The sequence below is a fragment of the Anabrus simplex genome, chromosome 1, assembly GCF_040414725.1.
Source record: "Anabrus simplex isolate iqAnaSimp1 chromosome 1, ASM4041472v1, whole genome shotgun sequence".
Lineage (NCBI taxonomy): Eukaryota > Metazoa > Arthropoda > Insecta > Orthoptera > Tettigoniidae > Anabrus > Anabrus simplex.
In genome coordinates this window covers 95,473,986-95,493,216 of record NC_090265.1, presented here as the reverse complement: position 1 = coordinate 95,493,216, position 19,231 = coordinate 95,473,986, and the positions used below count along the sequence as shown (strand labels likewise).

Below are 19,231 nucleotides of genomic sequence, written 5' to 3'. Positions count from 1 at the left end.
TAGTGATTACATCCTTCCATATGAGGTTGGCGACAGCAAGGGCATCCGGCCACAAAAAAGGGCCAAACCCACATGTGCGACACAGTTCGCAGCCGCGACTCCACGAGTGTGGGAAGAGCGATTGAAGCAGAAGAAGATGATGATGATTCACGACAGTTGACTTATTGGCGTTAATAAGTTACTGTTTCATTAACTGAACTGGTTGAGATTTGTTTACTCATTACGGTTCCAACCCGACACCACTAGACTGTTTTGGTCATCAAGGTAGGAAACAAGTGGATAAGCTACTTTGGTAAAAACAACCCCAAATTCAAAAAGAACAATCAAACAAAGAAATATATCTTCATACGTCCGACTCCTTGGCAAGTTCTAGCCTTCAGTTCAGAGGGCCCCGGTTGGATTCCCGGCCGGGTCGACGATTTTAATCGCGTCTGATTAGTTCTACTGGATCGGAGACTGGGTGCTTGTGTTTGACCCAACACTCTCATCAAATTCAGACAACACACGACACTATCAATCACCACAGAAACACTCAATTGTGTGGTTGCAGTCAGGAAGGGCATGTGGCCATATAATAGGGTCAAATTCACATCTGCGACACAGTTCACACTCACGAGAGTGACAGAAGAAAAATCGCCTTCTTGATATGTAGACAAAAAAATTGTAATTACAGCCTTTACCAAAAATTCAGGATACTTCAACACTTAGTAATATTGCTTTCTAATTTTCTGTGAATTTCGTATTAATTCCTATGTAATTATTTGTAATTAGTCTATCATTTTACACTATACCTAAGTAGTCTAATTCTGAAGTGTAATGTTCTTGTTCCTTTCTTTATAGTTTTACGTGTTTCTTGTTATTTTAGAACTGTTATTTCGAATTCATTTCGACAATAATTTGTTTGAATTCAATTATTCGATTTGCTATAGTGTACTGCTGTAAGGAGATATTGCCAACAGGAAATCTCCTAATCGCGAAGTATTTGCTGCTTCTTAGAGTGGTAACGTCAGACTAACACACTGAAGGTTTTCAGCGACAATGGATGGGGAAAGGCTGGGATTGGGAACGTAGTGGCCGTGGCCTTAATTAAGGTAAATCCCCAGCATTTGCCTGGTGTGAAATTGGGAAACCACGGGAAAATATCTTTAAGGCTGCCGATGGCTGGATTCAAACCCGCCTTCTCCCGAATTCAAGTTCACAGCTACGAGCAAAGTATCGATTAGTAATAAAAAGAGAAATAATAATTTCTTCTTTTTGAACATCACGTATCTGTCAGCTTGCATTGGGGAGACAGTGGGTTCAAACCCTACTGTCGGCAGAGCTGAAAATGATTTTCCGTGGTTTTCCATTATGACATCATGCAAATTCTGGGACTGTATCTTAATTAAGGCCACATTCGCTCCTTTCCCTCTCCTCGCCGTTTCCTATTCCATCGTCGCCGTAAAATTATAGCGACGTAAAACAAATCGTAAAAAATAATCGAGATCAGCTGATTAGCGATTATTGTATTAGAATAGCTTTCAGGTGTACTTAAACGTGGGGAACCTGTTAATGAATAACTTTTCAGGTCAAAGTTTCCCCAGTCCTTTGTTTCTTTAGTCTGATAACTGTTAAGAGGACTTGAAATATATTTTCAGCTGATTAGGTCGTTCATGTTGTATTAATATAATACAAGCCTAAGAGATGTTAACTACAAAACAAAAATGGCGTCGAATTTTCCTTCGAGGAAATCAAATGATTGTAAATGTCATAAATTAAACTCACACTTATAACTATTAATTTATTTGCATCTAACGAATCGTCTTCGAGGGAGATCTGTATGGAATTTGGAGTCGTGCCAGTGAATCTACCGACACGAGGCTGACGTATTTGAGCACCTTCAAATACCATCGGACTGAGCCAGGATCGAACCTGCCAAGTTGGGGTCAGAAGGCCAGCGTCTGAGCTACTTAGCCCGCCGGGATCCGTATCCACAAACTTCTGATTTTGCGTCAGTATTCAAACGATTGAGTTATAAGTGGTCTAGGTCAATGTTGTTCTGTTGGCTACCAGCAGCGTTGGGAAGAAATTGAGTAAAAGTAATCGAATTATTTGTAACGATTACACTCATAAGTAATTTTTACTTGTAATCGTTACATTTTACAAAATGTATCCTTTACTTGTAATTCAATTTTTGAAATGTCCGGCTCTTTGGCTGAATGGTCAGCGTTGAGGCCTTCGGTTTAGAGGATCCCAGTTTCGATTCTGGGCCGGGCCATGAATTTTAATCACGTCCGATTAATTTTTCTGGCTCAGGGACTGGGTGTTTTGGTTTGACCGAACACTCTCCTCTTCATATTCAGAGAACATATCTCACTACCAACCACAGAAACACAGGTGTGGGAAAAGCGGCAGAAGAAGAAGAACTTCTTGAAATAAAATTGTCATCGTTTCATTCTAGTAATTGATATAGACTACACCGAGCTCGATAGCTGCAGTCGCTTAAGTGCGGCCAGTATCCAGTATTCGGGAGGTAGTAGGTTCGAACCCCACTGTCGGCAGCCCTGAAGATGGTTTTCCGTGGTTTCCCATTTTCACACCAGGCAAATGCTGGGGCTGTACCTTAATTAAGGCCACGGCCGGTTCCTTCCCACTCCCAGCCCTTCCCTGTCCCACCGTCGCCATAAGACCTATCTGTGTCGGTGCGACGTAACAGCAACTAGCAAAAAAAAAAAAGATACATATAGACTACGCTCATCACAAGGAAGGAGAAACCGGGAGAAAATAAACAATAATGAAGATGAACTTTTCAATTCTACTAAGGCAGAACCAGTAACTTCAGCCGTTCTGAATGAGGTACTTTCTTATCACCCCAGTACTTCCGAAGACATCATCCTTATGCCAATAATGTTCTTAATTAAACACAGGTACCTTGAAGTGCGCCTCTAGGGGTTCTCCTGAGTAAAACCAAAGATGTGCATTTCCCCAGAGACGCCGAGGCTTGAAAATCCTCAGCCTATTTCCAGTCATTCGACCGGGTCAGCAATGGCATGAATGAAACCCCCATCTGGCGGCGTGGATAGGAATTGTGCCGGCTGCCGAAGCCTGTCGGACTTCTCTATCATTGACTGACAAATGAAATAAAATGATATTAGAGGGTATCGCTGGAATGACAGGTGACAGGGAAATTCGGATTACCCGTAGAAAAACCTGTCCCGCCCCCGCTTTGTCTAGCACAAATCTCATATCGAATGACCGGGATTTGAACCACGGGACGCGGTAGGGAGAGACAGGTGCGCTACCGCCTAAACCATGGAGGCTCTCACGTCGAGGCTTACTGTCGAGAATCTTAAGTACAGAGAAATGCATTTTCAAATGGAATGGAAAATTATTTGATATGCTAAAACTCATTAACTGAAATCAAATTAGGAGAAAATATACTTCCCAGTGTATAATGTTTAGTCTCAGTTAGTGATGATAGCCACCTAATGTTTCTATGTTGAAAAATACACAAAATGAATTAATATATTTCCTTTGCAAAATTGATATTATTCCAATCCCATGCGAGAAAAAAGTTCAGTGATTTCCTTAAGACTAACGTTAAGTAACTGTAATGTCAATGTTACCGATGACGAGTTGAAAAAGTAATTTGTAATTGTGAATGAGTAAAATATTTACGAAGTATTGTAATTGTCCGCATCTGTGGTGTAGTGGTTAGTGTGATTAGCCGCAACCCCCGAGGGTCTGGGTTAGATTCCCGGCTCTGCCACGAAATTTGGAAAGTGGTACGAGGGCCAAAATGACGTTCACTCAGCTTACAGAGGTCAACTTAGTAGAGGGGTGTTCGATTCCCATCTCAGCCATCCTCGAAGTGGTTTTCCGTGGTTTCCAACTTCTCTTAACTTAAGGCCACCACCGTTTCCTTTGCTCTTCCTTGTCGATCCCTTCCGATCTCCCCATCCCTTCCCACAACGCCCCTGTTGTGCATAGCAGGTGAGGCGGCCTGGACGAGGTACTGGTCCTTCTCCCCAGTTGTAATCACCGCCCGACCCAGAGTCTCACGCTCCACGATACTGGCCTTAAGGATGTAGAGGTGGGATCCCTGGCTGAGTCCGAAGGGAAAACTAACTCTGGAGTGTAAGCAGATTAAGAAAGAAAGAAAGAAAGAAAGAAAGAAAGAAAGAAAGTAATTGTAATTCAGCACAATTACTTTTTTCCTTTACTCTTCCCATCACTGGACACATGTAGAATGCGCGTACTTAACTGTGCTTAAAATCTCCTCAGCATGTAATATTATGAGCCGATTAAAGTAAGTCTCATTATCCTTGATCTGAGATATAAAGGCTTTTAGTAGAGTTGTAACGGAAAATTCCACAATACTACCAAACAATTGTGTTTTCATTGGATGTACTGAAAATTATTGTTTGTTTGAATTGTTTAATATTATTTTTATCCTTTTCACATCTTTACTGGAAAAGTATAAAGCCCGAGAATAACTTACACCATATCGGCTTAAAAGAGTTTAAGAATCTTGTTAAAGACTATAACTACAACAACTGTAAATTTAATGTTATTTTACTGAACAATACTATAGATCATTACAACAATATGAATAAAATCTCACCTGTGTCCGTCATAAAACATTAGGTTACTCAAAATCACTATTGTCAACAGCATCCAGTGGTTCGATGTCTTCAGCTCTCTTAGAGCAAATTACAACTTGTTTGTGCTAATTTAATCCTAGTCTAAGCACTGATGATGGATATTGAATAATAATAAAACTTCAGTGTTATAACAGGGGAAACGTGTTTTTTTGGGAAGTGTTGAGAACAGAAATTAAGCTAATGGGGTTTATGATAGCAGTTGAACTATTATTATAAGTGGAGCGATATACAACAATTACGTCATAAGGCATAATGTGTTGTGTTTAAAATACCTGTTACTTAAAAAACTTAGTACTTACCGGACAGCTAGGATCTATTATTAGCCAGAAGACTTGATGTGCTAATGCTGTCTTCATTAGTCTCCGAATCTTTTACCTATTTTTAATATTCAGATATTAAATTACGTGGAACATCATACAATCACAACGACAGTTAACGAGTACAGCGTCGTTTCCTCGAAGAAAACCGAAACAGTTACTGGAATAGTGGTCCAACTCACAATTACACCACTTTACCCATCAACCAATACATGGCAATATTATCTATGTGGCAATTAGGGGAGCTAGGACATACACTTCCGTTCCTGTAAATAGTTTTCCGTACCCAATATACATTATCGGCCTTAACTTAGATTATTTAAAAAGTGAACTTACACCAGTTTAGCTTTGACCGGATCATATCGTCGTTGCCAGGACAAAACCTCCTATAGCTCATTCGATGTTAAGAAAACAGCATTGCTGTTATGACAACAGGGTTGCCGTATCGAACGGCTCTCCTCAACACCATCACGGCAAGACGGCGGCACATAAATTTGTAAAATTCAGTGTTTAAGTAAAAGACAAAAAGAGGAATAAACTAAGCTACAAATTATGTTTATGAACTAAAGAGGACGGAAGTTTTACAGGGGCTATTTTTAGTTTGTACTGAGTCAGGTAAACTACGGCACATAAAAAACCTCGGCATTGAAGTGTAAGGCAAATTGGAGGAGAAAATAACAAATAATTTCTATGGGCTCGACGGATGAGGGATGCATTTAATTGCATTTATTAAATTTATCTAGGTAATAAAGGCTAGAAAGCAGACACAGCAAATAAATACTGTAGATGACTCCACAAAGGATCACAGTATTAATATTAAAGAAAGAAGTCACATACGTAGGCTTATCGCAAAACTCTTTCTCAGCACAAGATGATTTCGCACTGATTAAAGCCTAAAACACACACGCAACAAGTAGGTCTAAATACTGTAGATGACTTCACTACAGAAGTGAGCTGCCGGCGGTTCACAGAGTGAGGGACTACACGAGGCTTGTACCTGAGCAGCCCAGAAGAAGGAAAATGAAGGAAGGCAACGAAGCGATGGCTGTTCCCGACCTCTTCAAATATATTTATGAAAAAGAAAATGTTATGTACTTATTTCAGTAACTCACGGGCAAAAATGCCTCAACCTTGTTATCTGTCCTTCATAGAAAATTACAAAGTGCAGTATAGTATCCCTTAATGACGAGGAATTATGGGTGTCTCAGAGAGGGTATGTTCCCTCCTTGTAGGTCCATCAGAGGAATACTGTTTTCTTAACGTGGAATGAGCTATGTGTGATAATATGTTTGGAGATTACTGACCCGCAGCACGTACATTATAAGGAGCGAGAATGCCTTGACAAAATTCACACAATATTGCACCTTAGATGACATAACCTTACCGGCCAAAGTTCTAAGCTAAAATATTTCACATAGGAGATTTTGTCCCAGCAGCTACGATATGTAATAAGCTAGACGTTTATTACAAGTACAATGCAGTCATAAAAATACAGTATATATATTCAGTTACAGATATGGCAGAGATAGACTTTTAACTTCTCTTCTTTGAGGATTGGGATCAATTAGTGTCATAAAACTGACTTTCTAGTGCCTACTATGTAGGTATTACATCTCCGTCCCTATCTACAAGACATTTCACTATTACACCCCTGTAATTAACAAGCGGCCGTCATGTGTTGGATGGCTCAGAGGACGTGCACAGAGAGTCCCCTGGAGACAGAGGCGTGTAATTACTGGCTGATAGAATTACCATGGAGCTGAATGAGAAGAACACAGCTGCGTCCAATGTAGCATCTCGTTATAACTAAGGATAAAAGTAAACAGATTGATCCAGGAGGAATAGTCTAAAAGCGAATAATTGCAATCTACATTCGCAGGCGTAACTACTTGTTTTTGAATTACTAACTGGTTTTATTTAATATTAAATCACAATTTCACTTCTTCTTCTTCGTCTTAATCTGTTTACCCTCCAGGGTTGGTTTTTCCCTCGGACTCAGTGAGGGATCCCACCTCTACCGCCTCAAGGGCATGTTCTGGAGCGTGAGAATATTGGTCTTGGTATACAACTGTGGAGGAGGACCAATACCTCACTCCGGCAGCCTCTCCTGCTATGCTGAACAGGGGCGTTGTGGGGTATGGGAAGATTGGAAGGGAGAGACAAGGAAGAGGGAAGGAAGCGACCGTGGGCTTAAGTTAGGTACCATCCCGACATTTGCCTGGAGGAGAAGTGGGAAACTACGAAAAAGCACTTCCAGGATGGCTGAGGTGGGAACTGAACCTCCTCTGCTCATTTGACCTACCGAGGCTGAGTGGATCCCGTTCTAGTCCTCGTACCACTTTTCAAATTTCGTGGCAGAGCCGGGAATCGCACCCGGGCCTTCAGCGGTGGCAGATAATCACGCTAAACACTACACCACAGAGGCGGACATAATTTCTCAATATTCGGGATCTCACAGTGAAGTTTCGATAACGAAGTGTTCGGAAAATGAGTCAACGATTCGATATCCGAGACTGTCCTAATTTTCTTCTATCTTTTTTATTTTACTTTTAATTGTTACTGATTTGGTACATTTTACTTTTGTTACTTAGGTTTTTGCATAGTAGTTATTATCAGAGTCCGTCTCTGTGGTGTAGTGATTATTATAATTAGCTGCCACCCCCGGAGGCCCGTGTTCGATTCCCGGCTCTGCCACGAAATTTGAACAGTGGTATGAGGGCTGGAACCGGGTCCACTCAGCCTCGGGAGGTCAACTGAGTAGAGGTGGGTTCTATTCCCATCTCAGCCATCCTGGAATTCGTTTTCCGTGGTTTCCCACTTCTCCTCCAGGCAAATGCCGGGATGGTACCTAACTTAAGGCCACGGCCACTTCTTTCCCTTTTCCTTGCTTATCCCTTCCAATCTTCCCATCCCTCCACAAGGCCCCTGTTCAGCATAGCAGGTGAGGCCGCCTGTGCGTGGTACTGGTCATTCTCCCCAGTTGTATCCCCCGGCCCAGAGTCTGAAGCTCCAGGACACTGCCCTTGAGGTGGTAGAGGTGGGATCCGTCGCTGAGTCCGAGGGAAAAACCAACCCTGGAGGGTAAACAGATTAAGAAAGAAAAAAATTATCAGATATAATACTATCATAATTATGTTATATCAAATGTAATTATCCTTCTTTCACATTTGTGGGCTCGCGGGTGCCAACTATATCCTACATATAGATTTCGTCCTGTTTTACGGCCGGATGCCCTTCCTGGCGCCGACCCCATATGGAGGGACGTAATCAGTATTGCGTGTTTCATTGGTGATTGGTAGTGTAGTGTTTTGTCTGAATATGAACTGGAGAGTGTTGGGACAAATACAAACACCCAGTCCCCGACCCAAAATAATTAATCAGACGCGATTAAAACCCTCGACCTGGCCTGGAATCGGGGACCCTCTGGACCGACGGCCACAACGCTGACCATTCATCCAAAGGGTCCGACATTTATTCAAAATAATTTCGTATAGGCAGTAAAGTTTGTTATTCTATGAATGTTAACTTTGCGGTTGTGTAGCCTATCCTATTAAAACTGTATAAAATCAAACCAATTACATAGAATTGCACAGTGGAACCTATAAATAGCAACTTAATCTGCTTTATTTGTTTTGAAGAGTATTAATAAATATCATAATCATTGCAAAAAGTTGTTATAAGAGTTTATACATTGTGTTTAATGGTAAAACATTTCAAAAAGTAGACATTAAAAATATATATTGTCTTTGTCAAATGGAAGTTTGTTTTCAAATGTCTTTGCTTTATAAATTTCTTCGAAGGAATGTTAGCGATTATAATGTGATCATCGTTTATTTTGGCAGTGTGTGTCTTAAACACAAACATAAATATCACTGAATCTACGAACTCGTGAAAAAGCGACGGATAACTGTCCACGTGAATAAGACAGGTTCTGATAAATAAAATCCTGCCCGTTGAAGCGTCTGACCTTGTGATTTATTAATGGTCATAGTGAATACTACTTTTATTGGGAATTGTTTTCTCATCATTTGGAAAGGCACGGTTGGATCAGAAGGTGTGAGGTTAATTTTGGGTATGAGCACAGTTTTATCGGAGTGAAAGAATTTAGCAGTGATGATGTACTAGCCTAAGTCAGTTACCACTAATCTTGCGCCATTAATTAATTCCCAATTTGCGTTAAGATTTCTAATTAACATAACATTAACATTTCTTTAAAAACAATTCATGAGGTGGTAAAGCGTACGCAGTTAAGGAGTTCGAGAATTCCATGAGTTAATATTAAACGTTTACTTCTTGGAGAGAATCAGAACTGAGGTAAATATTTTCTTCTTCTTCTTCTTCTTCTTCTTCTTCTTCTCCTCCTTATTTATCTGTTTACCCCTCAGGGTCGGTTTTTCCCTCGGACTCGGCCAGGGATCCCACTTCTACCGCCTCAAGGGCAGTGTTCTGGAGCTTCTGACTCTGGGTCTGGAAATACAACTGGGTAGGATGACCAGTGCCCTACCGAGGCGACCTCACCTGCTATGGCGAACAGGGGCCTGGGGTGCGGATGGGAAGATTGGAAGGGATAGACAAGGAAGAGGGAAGGAATTGGCCGTAGCCTTAAGTTAGGTACCATCCCGGCATTTGCCTGGAGGAGAAGTCGGAAACCACGGAAAACCACTTCGAGGATGGCTGAGGTTGGAATCAAACCCACTTCTACTCAGTTGACATGCCGAGGCTGAGTAGACCCCGTTTCAGCCCTCGTACCACTTTTTCAAATTTCGTGGCAGAGCCGGGAATCGAATCCGGGCTTCCTCGGCTGGCAGCTAATCGCACTAACCACTACACCACAGAGGCGGACTTCTTTTCCTCTCCAGGTAACAAATTGGAAAAGAGATATTCAGTAATTGTTGTACAATCATCGTTTTGTGGACATAAATTTACCGTTGAATAGAATTGCGAAACATAATGTTCATTGATTTCTGTAGCAATGCTAATTTTTTGTTATTTGCTTTACGTTGCACCGATACAGACAGCTCTTATGGCAACGATGGAATAGAAATGCCTAGGAGTGGGAAGAAAGAAGCCGTGGCCTTCATTAAGGTACAGCCGCACCATTTGCCTGGTATGAACATGGGAAACCACGGAAAACCACCGAAAACCACCTTCAGGTTTGCTGACAGTGGGGTTGGAACTCACTATCTTCCGTATGCAAGCTCACAGCCCCGCGCCCCTAACCACACGGCCACATCGCCCGGTCTGTAGCAATGAATATGGTGGTAATAATACTATCGTAATTACAAAAACAATGTTTCTGAATTTTGATCGCTTCGCTGTAAGATCTGTTTGAATTTCTAAATCACCGTTACCTATTTTAAGAAACCATTCAGAGAAAATGGGATCATCATTTGACTTCATACAAGATATTTTGAGTCAACTGATGAATTCTAGCATGAGACCATAAGGGCGATCGTTTAAGTGTATTTTCAACGTTGGCTGTTCTACTGGCATGTTTAACAAAGGAGGAGGAGTGGGAAACCACGGTAAACCACTTCGAGGATGGCTGAGGTGGGAATAGGAAATCTCCACCAAACATAATTATTTTGCCTCCATATGGAAGAGTATTATTCAAGATGTCCTTTTAAAGTCGATCGACAACGCTTAGCGCGTCTTCCGGAACCATTGAAATCCCGTCCCAAATGATGAGGTCTGAGTCATGAATAAGTAGTGCACCCATGGTGTGAGTGCGAGTCGATGAGACCGATTTATTCAAGATGGGTGCAGGTAGTTCAAAATCGAATGTGATGTACGTCCCCCTGGTAGGAGATTGGCAGCAATACCTTTCCATGCAACTGGTAAAACAATCTCCTTTTCATCTCGTAAAATGTGGCACAATATTTGGTAGAGAAATGTTTTACCTGGTTCATCAATGAAATAACAAATGGGAATTTTATTTCTTACTACATGTACGACTTTCTCAGCTATTAACTTCTGTTCTACGTTTAGCTTTCCATAAGCTGTCTTGCCGTTCATACGCTCTTCTTCTACGTTGTAGGCTTGTGTTGTAGGTTGCGCGACGATCACAACAGACGACGGTAGCTTGAATTTTAGGCCGGATTTGCCATGATATTTTAAATAATTCTCCAATTCTTGCAGTGTGAGGTTGGAGGCTTCGGGTAGGGTGTGCTGTCTCTAAAAATCTTCGGAAAGTGCGTCCTGAAATGTTCTCCATAACTCAGATATATTGGCAGGTGAACAGGATATCCAAACGATAGCGAAAAGCCATCTTAATTGCGGTGGTATTTTGTGTCTGACAGCCTCCTGCAGGCATTCTTTCCATTCGGTATCAATGATGACTAAGTGTAATTTTTTTGCAACTTGTTGAAATGAGTTGCACAGTATTACATCAACTGTGCGTAGATCGTCAAACGACTGTGGTCGTCTTACGTGCATTAGTAATACTCGGAGGTAATATCTTTCGATGTCGGTCGGGTTGACAGTGTAGATCCGTTCAAGACATTTGGTTATATTTTTGCGAATATTCCGTTGTCTTTTTGACCACATGAAATGTTCTGGAATTTCGTAGTAAAGGTACTCGCGGGCGGTAAAATATGCCTTGAGTGTGGAGTCCCCATTTTTTTTTTTTTTTTTTTTTGCTAGTTGTTTTACGTCGCGCCGACAGAGATAGGTCTTATGGCGACGATGGGACAAGGAATTGCTAGGAGTGGGAAGGAAGCGGCCGTGGCCTTAATTAAGGCCAGCCCCAGCATTTGCCTGGTGTGACAATGGGAAACCACGGAAAACCATTTTCAGGGTTGCCGACAGTGGGGTTCGAACCTACTATCTCCCGAATAAGGAGTCCCTATCAAGGTTAGCATTAGCTTCGTATCCGTCCTGAAAGAACACCATTTGTTATTCCGGTAAGACGACGGAGAGTCGCTCATGGCACCTTATTTTATACATTTCTGGAATTTCTTCTTCTGAGATCAGTGATAAGTTCAAATGGTTTGCAACGCCCTCTGGTTGGAGGCCCTGTTAAACACATTGGCAACAGATGTCGCCTTCTACAATCTTTATGGAAGTGCGGTTTTTACACTTCTAGAATTTCTTTTTCTGTTAGGAACAATAAGAATATACGGTACTTATTTGATTTTAAAATGATTGTAAATAAATGGCGCCTGCTACATTCTTTAAACAGTGTAAACAACTCCAACCGTCAGCTTTCGTTGCATTTTAGTTAAAGTAACTATCAACAGATGGCGCGTTCTGCAATCTTTACGCAAGTAAGGTTTTTTAAAATTAAGTTTTTCATGAAAACCTTAATTTTAAACTATTTGTTTGTTTTTCTTTATTAAGGGGGAACGTAATCTTCAAAATGATGTCTCAATCATTAATTTTGATTAAAATATTAAGAAAGATATGACGTAGCGACAAAAAACACCTTTCAGATATAATAATTATGATCATGCATGTTGATGTTCAAAGTCGTGCTCAGTCCAACCGCACCAGGAAGTCGGTATGTATGCTGGTTATTCACCCCGAAGGCTGGTTTGATCCTCCACAACTCCGCCAACAGCTGTCATAGATAGCGTAGGTGTCAGTGAAGAGGTATACCAGGGAAATGAGGAGTGAGGTAATTTCCCGTTGCTTTTCTCACTGGGACAGAAGTAGCTATTACATATCAGTGTGCCAAGCCCACTGAAATGCATGCACCAACCGACCCTATGAGCGATATTTTCACACCATTCAAAATATGGACTGGCTGCGAAAGGAGAGACATTACTAACGTCACTCATACCTCGGTCACTTTCATGTTGTCAAAGCCAAAGATGAGACTGAGACAGCTCAATGAAAATAAATTTATTCTAGTCCAGACGTCATCACGTAGTTGCTCTGGGGAGCCGGTGTTACTTGCTCCGCTCGGAACGGGTGTTGGTCACGTGACAAGAGAGCAGCAGTAAGGCGGGCTGCATACCGTGGCCGTACTCTACATGTGCCACTGGCTTTCGGTACATACAGGTACTACGTCATGCACTTCCCCTACTCCTACCCCTATTTGCTCGCTAAGCTGCTCTCTTTCCTCAAGAGCGGGGAGCAAACTGGCTCAGAAGGCATTTCGCTCTCGATTGACGATGCCTGTATCTAGTCTATACCAGAAGACATAGTGCTCTGTAAACACCACCTCTTGCCAGAAACGGCATTATCGATCGTTAGCTGAAACTATTCAACAAAGGAAGGGTGCGAACCTTAAAGAATGACAACCAATATTGCAACAGTTCGAATCATGGCAGGTAGTTCCCAGGCATTGCCACAACGAGATTAAAACCCTTCTCGTGTCTTGTGATATTGCCCTCACGGCAAAACATTGCATCTAACTCGACACGGCATTATGCGGTCCATCTTCGCTCAGAGATTACGAGAAAACGGCTATACTGTGCATGAAAAGTCCACGGCTTTTCGAAGAACAAATGTACACGCAGGAACGATATCATAGCCTTTAGAGACAAGCTCGAGGGATGTATCGTGTATCCTACGGTTCGGTTCGAATTAGACGCTAACAAGCCAAGCGCGAGGAAAAGAATAGAGTAGAATATCAAACCGACCATTTTCTTCTACGCACGAGGAAAGGGACTTCATAATATCAATGTAATATGCCTCCTGATCATAGTAAAGTAAGGTGTTCGAGAAATTCCGTTAAGGTTTCCATCTCCCCTTATCAATAACGAGGAAAGTCACCTTGAAAGACTCTATTTCAGTTATGAGACATCATCTCTACAACTGAGGACATACGCGTGTTTTACACAGTACTTTGTTTTCATGAGTATCCCTTCAGTTGGGGAAGTGTTTATTTGTTGCTAAATAATGTTATATCATTGAAAATGTTATGTTGATATATTGTTGTACCGATGCTTCGTTCATCAGGAGTGTTTCGTTTCCAAAAAAGAAGCTTAAAACCAAGCGAGTGGCTGTGCGTCATGGGTCACGTGGCTATCAGCTTGCATTCAGGGATAGTGGATCCGAAACCCACTGTCAGCAACCCGAAGAGTGTTTTCCGCAGTTTCCCATTTTTATACCAGGAAAATGCTGGACCTGTACTCTTAATTAAGGCCACTGTCAGTTCCTACCAATCCTAGGCCTTTCCTATCACCTTCTCGCCATAAGAGCTGTGCCGGTGCGACGTAAAGCAAATTCTAAATAAATAAATAAATAAATCAATCAATAAAAACTTGAATATCTACAATTGAAAGGTGTAAGCCCTACTGTAAAAGTGTGGAAAGATACTCTAATATCTGGAATGCTCCAAATATAATTGTGAAAATCTTTTGAGGTCGTTGAAAATCGAGTTTAAGACAATGCAATATGGGCAAAAGCAATTTTTAACTATTACATTAACGTCATATTTAATAGAAATAAAGTGTATAGTCTAGACGTTCCTTACTCTCTTACTAACTTTCCAAACATACTAATCTGAATTTATATTGAAAAATATGAAAATTAATATTCATTAAATAAAATACTCAATCGTCGGACCTTGCACTCACACTTAGTTCTTGCCTGCTTACTTTCACATACGTTAATTGAAGGGCGCCAGCTACAACTCAGTGCGGCAATAAGAGAATGAGATTCTTGAATATCTCTAGGGTGTGGGGTAATAAGCTTACTTTTGACAACACACTATATAAGTTCTGGGTAAAGGAGATTGGCGTTCGGTTTCCCCATTAAATTTGAGGTTAAGAAATTTTACTCTAGAAATAAATCGATAAATTCATTTGATTGAACAAAATATATGTTTTAAATAATTTCAATAAAATAGTGAGAACTGCTGTGATTTAAAACAGATGAGAACATTAAATTATAACATTGCAACTGAAAGAAACTAGGCATGAATTTGAATTCTTCTTGACCTGACATTTAACAATTGTACACCAAATTTATCTCTCACTGGTTCACTTGACTGTACCTTCAACAATTTGAGTGTAATTACGACGTATTCCTTTGATATGGTGTTTACTGTAGATGAATCAAGCCTAATTTGGTGATGTATCCTTTTTGTTTCACTGACAACTAGGTATCCATGTGACTTCTTCTTCTCCATTGAGAGAATTTCTTTGTAAGTCTGTCCTGTATGACTTCGTGGTAAGCCTTCCCGTCCGTATCTTCAACTAAGTGACCGACCAACTGTGGCCTCACTCTCTCAATGACCAATGACTAATGACTCACTGAGCCCTTTCCTTCCCGTAAACTCCCATTGACTTAATGACCGACTGAGGCCTTTCCATCTCGTTCACTCAATGACTATTCACTTATCCATTTGACTTCTTCACTCTACACCTTCCGTTTAACTAATGACTGACGCTACAAGATACAGCCACCTTATATAGGCGTTGGTTGACACACCTACGCAATCTCCAGAAATAAGTATAATCTACTCCCACCTCGAGACAAATGTTTCACACTATGGCGAAATCGCCGGCGGCACCCAGTAGGTAACTCCAAGAACGTGAGCTCACTGATAAATACGCACGATGACGTAGCGATGACTTGGCATTAACGCCAGCAGTACTTCACAATGTAGCAATGTCATATCCACATCTGATATACAGCAACTCTACTGTACATGTTTTTAGTGTTAATGTACACACACGAATATATGCATACATTTAACTACAATCACGCAAGCAACAAGCATTGCAGAATGGAATTGAGCAATAATAATAATACAATAAGAGTAATCTCACAGATAAAATAATAATACTATGGACATAAAAATGATGATGATAATAATAATAATAATAATAATAATAATAATAATAATAATAATAATAATAATAATAACACAGATATCACCTTGTAACGGGATTTGAGCCGTTACAATAGAAAATAACAAATTACTGTGTTGCGAACTTTGAATCTGAGGTCTTTGATAGATGCGACAAATAGTCACAAGAGGAAGAAAAAATCTTGCTGCGCTATGATTATAGACACTACCTACATACACTATTACGCTAGTGACACGCTCAATCTCAGAGACAGTCTAGCAGGCTTTTTTTCATTTTCATTTAATTATCCGTTTAACTTCCAGGGTTGGTTTTTTTCCCGGACTCCATGAGGGATCCCACCTCCACCGCCTCAATGGCAGTGCCGTGGAGTATGAGACTTTGGGTCGAGAATACATCTGGAAAGGAGGACCAGAACCTCCCCCAGACTGCCCCATCTGCTATGATGAACAGGTACCTAAACTAAGGCCACGGCCGCTTTCTTCCCTCTTCCTTGTCTATCCGTTCCAATCTTGTCATCTCCCCATTAGGTCCCTGTTCAACATATCAGATGAGGCCGCCTGGGCAGAGTACTGGCCATCCTCCCCAGTTGTATTCCCAACCCGAAGCCTCAATCTCCAGGATACTGCCCTTGAGGCGGTAGAGATGGAATCCCTATCTGAGTTCGAGGGAAAAACTAACTCTGGATTAAATAAGAAAGAACCTTGAGCAGGAGAGATTAGCACTGAATTACTCAACTACTGCTATGAAGTTAGTGCGAATGTGGATGGAGATAAAATTGTAGATATGATTTAAATGTTCCACATACGCTTTCCTTTAAACTTAAAAAGTTACACTGCAGGTAGCAACTGTTTAAATTCAGTACACAATCAGTAGTTTATGATCCAGAAGTGCTCACATTTTTGTGATGAATATTTTATCGTACGAATTAACATTGCATGTAACCTCAGTGATGACATACAGTACACGTCACATGGAGTAATGTATCAGGTTCATTTGCAAGGAACGGTGTTATGAAAGCCACATATCCACTCTGTGCCACTCTCGTCCCTACACTTACCAGTAAGAGAGCACTCTACCTTCTTGACGTACACAGGAGAAACCTCAGAAAGTTAATATATTCTTTACTTAAGTCCCTCCTAGACACGCATAAAAATCTTCCGGAGAGCGCATAATCACTTACTTGAGGCTTCTTCATGACCCAGTATTTAAAACGTCCCCTTCGCATTTTCATTGTCACTAAAGTCGATCCTGAGTGATAGGCATTTTCGGAATAAAATATCTAGTCAGTATGTATGTCTACCGCTTAGTCCCGTTTCTTGATAATGGATCGGAGTTACGATGAGGTGAAATTATATGTGGAAGTTTACGTACGTTAAAATGTTGCTGACTGTCGGCAACCAACAATGAGCAACAATAATACACTTCCAGGGCGAGCGCACTGCAAGAGCCCAATAACCTCAATAATTTATACTCAATACGGTTTATGACGACACGAAATTCAATTTTAAGACCTAACCCCTTTTATTTCTTTAACAGTCCAATCTGTTAATGGACCTGCAGGGTACAAATTACACATAAAATTTACGAAACTACTGATTTAGGCATTAATAGGGGATAGCGTGCTTTGTTTTACAATGTAAGCAAATCAGAGTTAACATTATGACATAATCGGTTGCAGACTGCGTGGTGACTTTGCGTCAGTACTGGTTGTCTGATTCGTTCAAACAATGTCAGAAGAAATGTATGAGAACCTTTGAGTGCATAACAGCGACCACATTATCGGTGGATTAAAGGGCAATGCTTATGCCAACAAGGCAATGTCCATTGAGGAACTGAATAACAAAAATTACTGTCATCTTATGTCCAGTGGCTACTCCTGACTTCTGATTTAGGGGATGTAACCGAAGAAAATTGCAAACATCAACGCAAACAGACCGTCATTCCGAACACATTTTACAAGAGAAAACAACAAACAAGGTCAACAGAATTGTGTATTTAAGATCCCACATACACTAATCCAATGGTCTGTTTCATAAATATTTCTGTTGAAATGACGAGCATACAATTTCAGTTGTGTAGTTACATTCAGAGTTGGACGCGGTTGTCCCTCGTTTATAATTATTCTTTGTCCATGAAATAAAGTATAATAAATGGTTCTCTTAGTAATCGTTCATTACACAATAGTTAGAATTCAAAATGGATTGTGAGGTCGAAACGCGTGAGACTGGCGCTCCAACATCCATGCCTGCTGAACTACTCTCTGAGTGGTGTGATGTCATTTCAAAATCGCATCATTCCCTCATTTTCTTTGTTTGGTATTAACACTACAAGCACAAGAAACTGAATCATTTATAGCCTATTACAACAACGCACATTTGACACCTATCATTATTTATAGCACAATGAAAGAACCACTCAGAAGCAAGAACTCCAGTATTTCACGAAATAGCAAACAAATCCCGGCCACACACGATAACTTAAAGGATTCCAACTCATACCGCTCTCTTGATGGATGTGGCTCTTGGTTCCGCATTCCAACCCCACGAAAGAAATCAACAATCAGCAAGGGGCCAATGCTCGTGCTGCGATCTCTGGAGTAGTTTGGCAATTAGTAGCAGTCACTAGCCAGCAACGATCGTTCCATCCATCTCTGAGTATCGATAACTGTGCATTTGAATTTTATATAAATAAATCCATTAAAATATGAACAATGAATATTTACTTTTCGTTGAAAATACAAAAGATGTATCACATCAATCGCATATATGGGAAATTCGCCATTGTCTATGTCACTATTCGTAATAAACAGCAATGGAATATTCTTTATTTTTCATAGACCAAGGTATACGTATAAATACTTTTCAAGCATTGTTCTGCAGTAATGAAATGTCGTATGGCTTTTTGTGCCGGGATATCCCAGGACGGGTTCGGCTCGCCAGGTGCAGGTCTTTCTATTTGACTCCCACAGGCGACCTGCGCGTCGTGATGAGGATGAAATGAGGTTGAAGACAACACATACACCCAGCCCCCGTGCCGTAGGAATTAACCAATTAAGGTTAAAATCCCCGACCCGTCCGGGAATCGAACCCGGGACCTTCTGAACTGACCGTTCAGCCAATGAGTCGGACAAGCAGTAATGAGTAACAATTCGAAAACAAGGTCAATTCAAAGTGAATTTCCATTAAGCGGGTGGGCAGAATAAAACTGGCCCGGAAATATCGTTATCATACGACTGACGCGGGATTGACCCTCGTTTAATGAACATCACAGAAGATGCTGAAAATGGCCTCATCTGAAGAAATTAAAAGCTGAAGTTCCAAAATTCGGGACACCGCTTCACTCAGAAACCACAAGCATAACCCAACACGCGAAGGTTCGTTTGGTCGTTTTAACGCATGCACAACAGTAAATTTTTAAGGATGCAGATGCAGGTCCTTTTTATAATGTTCCGAGAAGATATCTCTTAGTTCCCACTTGCACAGATAAAGGGGATTGAATATTCAATGGT

The 19,231-nt window shown here is 40.9% G+C and overlaps 1 protein-coding gene across 1 annotated transcript in view; it reads left to right on the top strand.

Annotated features, from left to right (window-relative positions):
- LOC136884355 (uncharacterized) overlaps nt 1-19,231 on the top strand; it is a 737,352-nt gene that overhangs the window by 79,982 nt on the left and 638,139 nt on the right. The window lies entirely within an intron of this gene.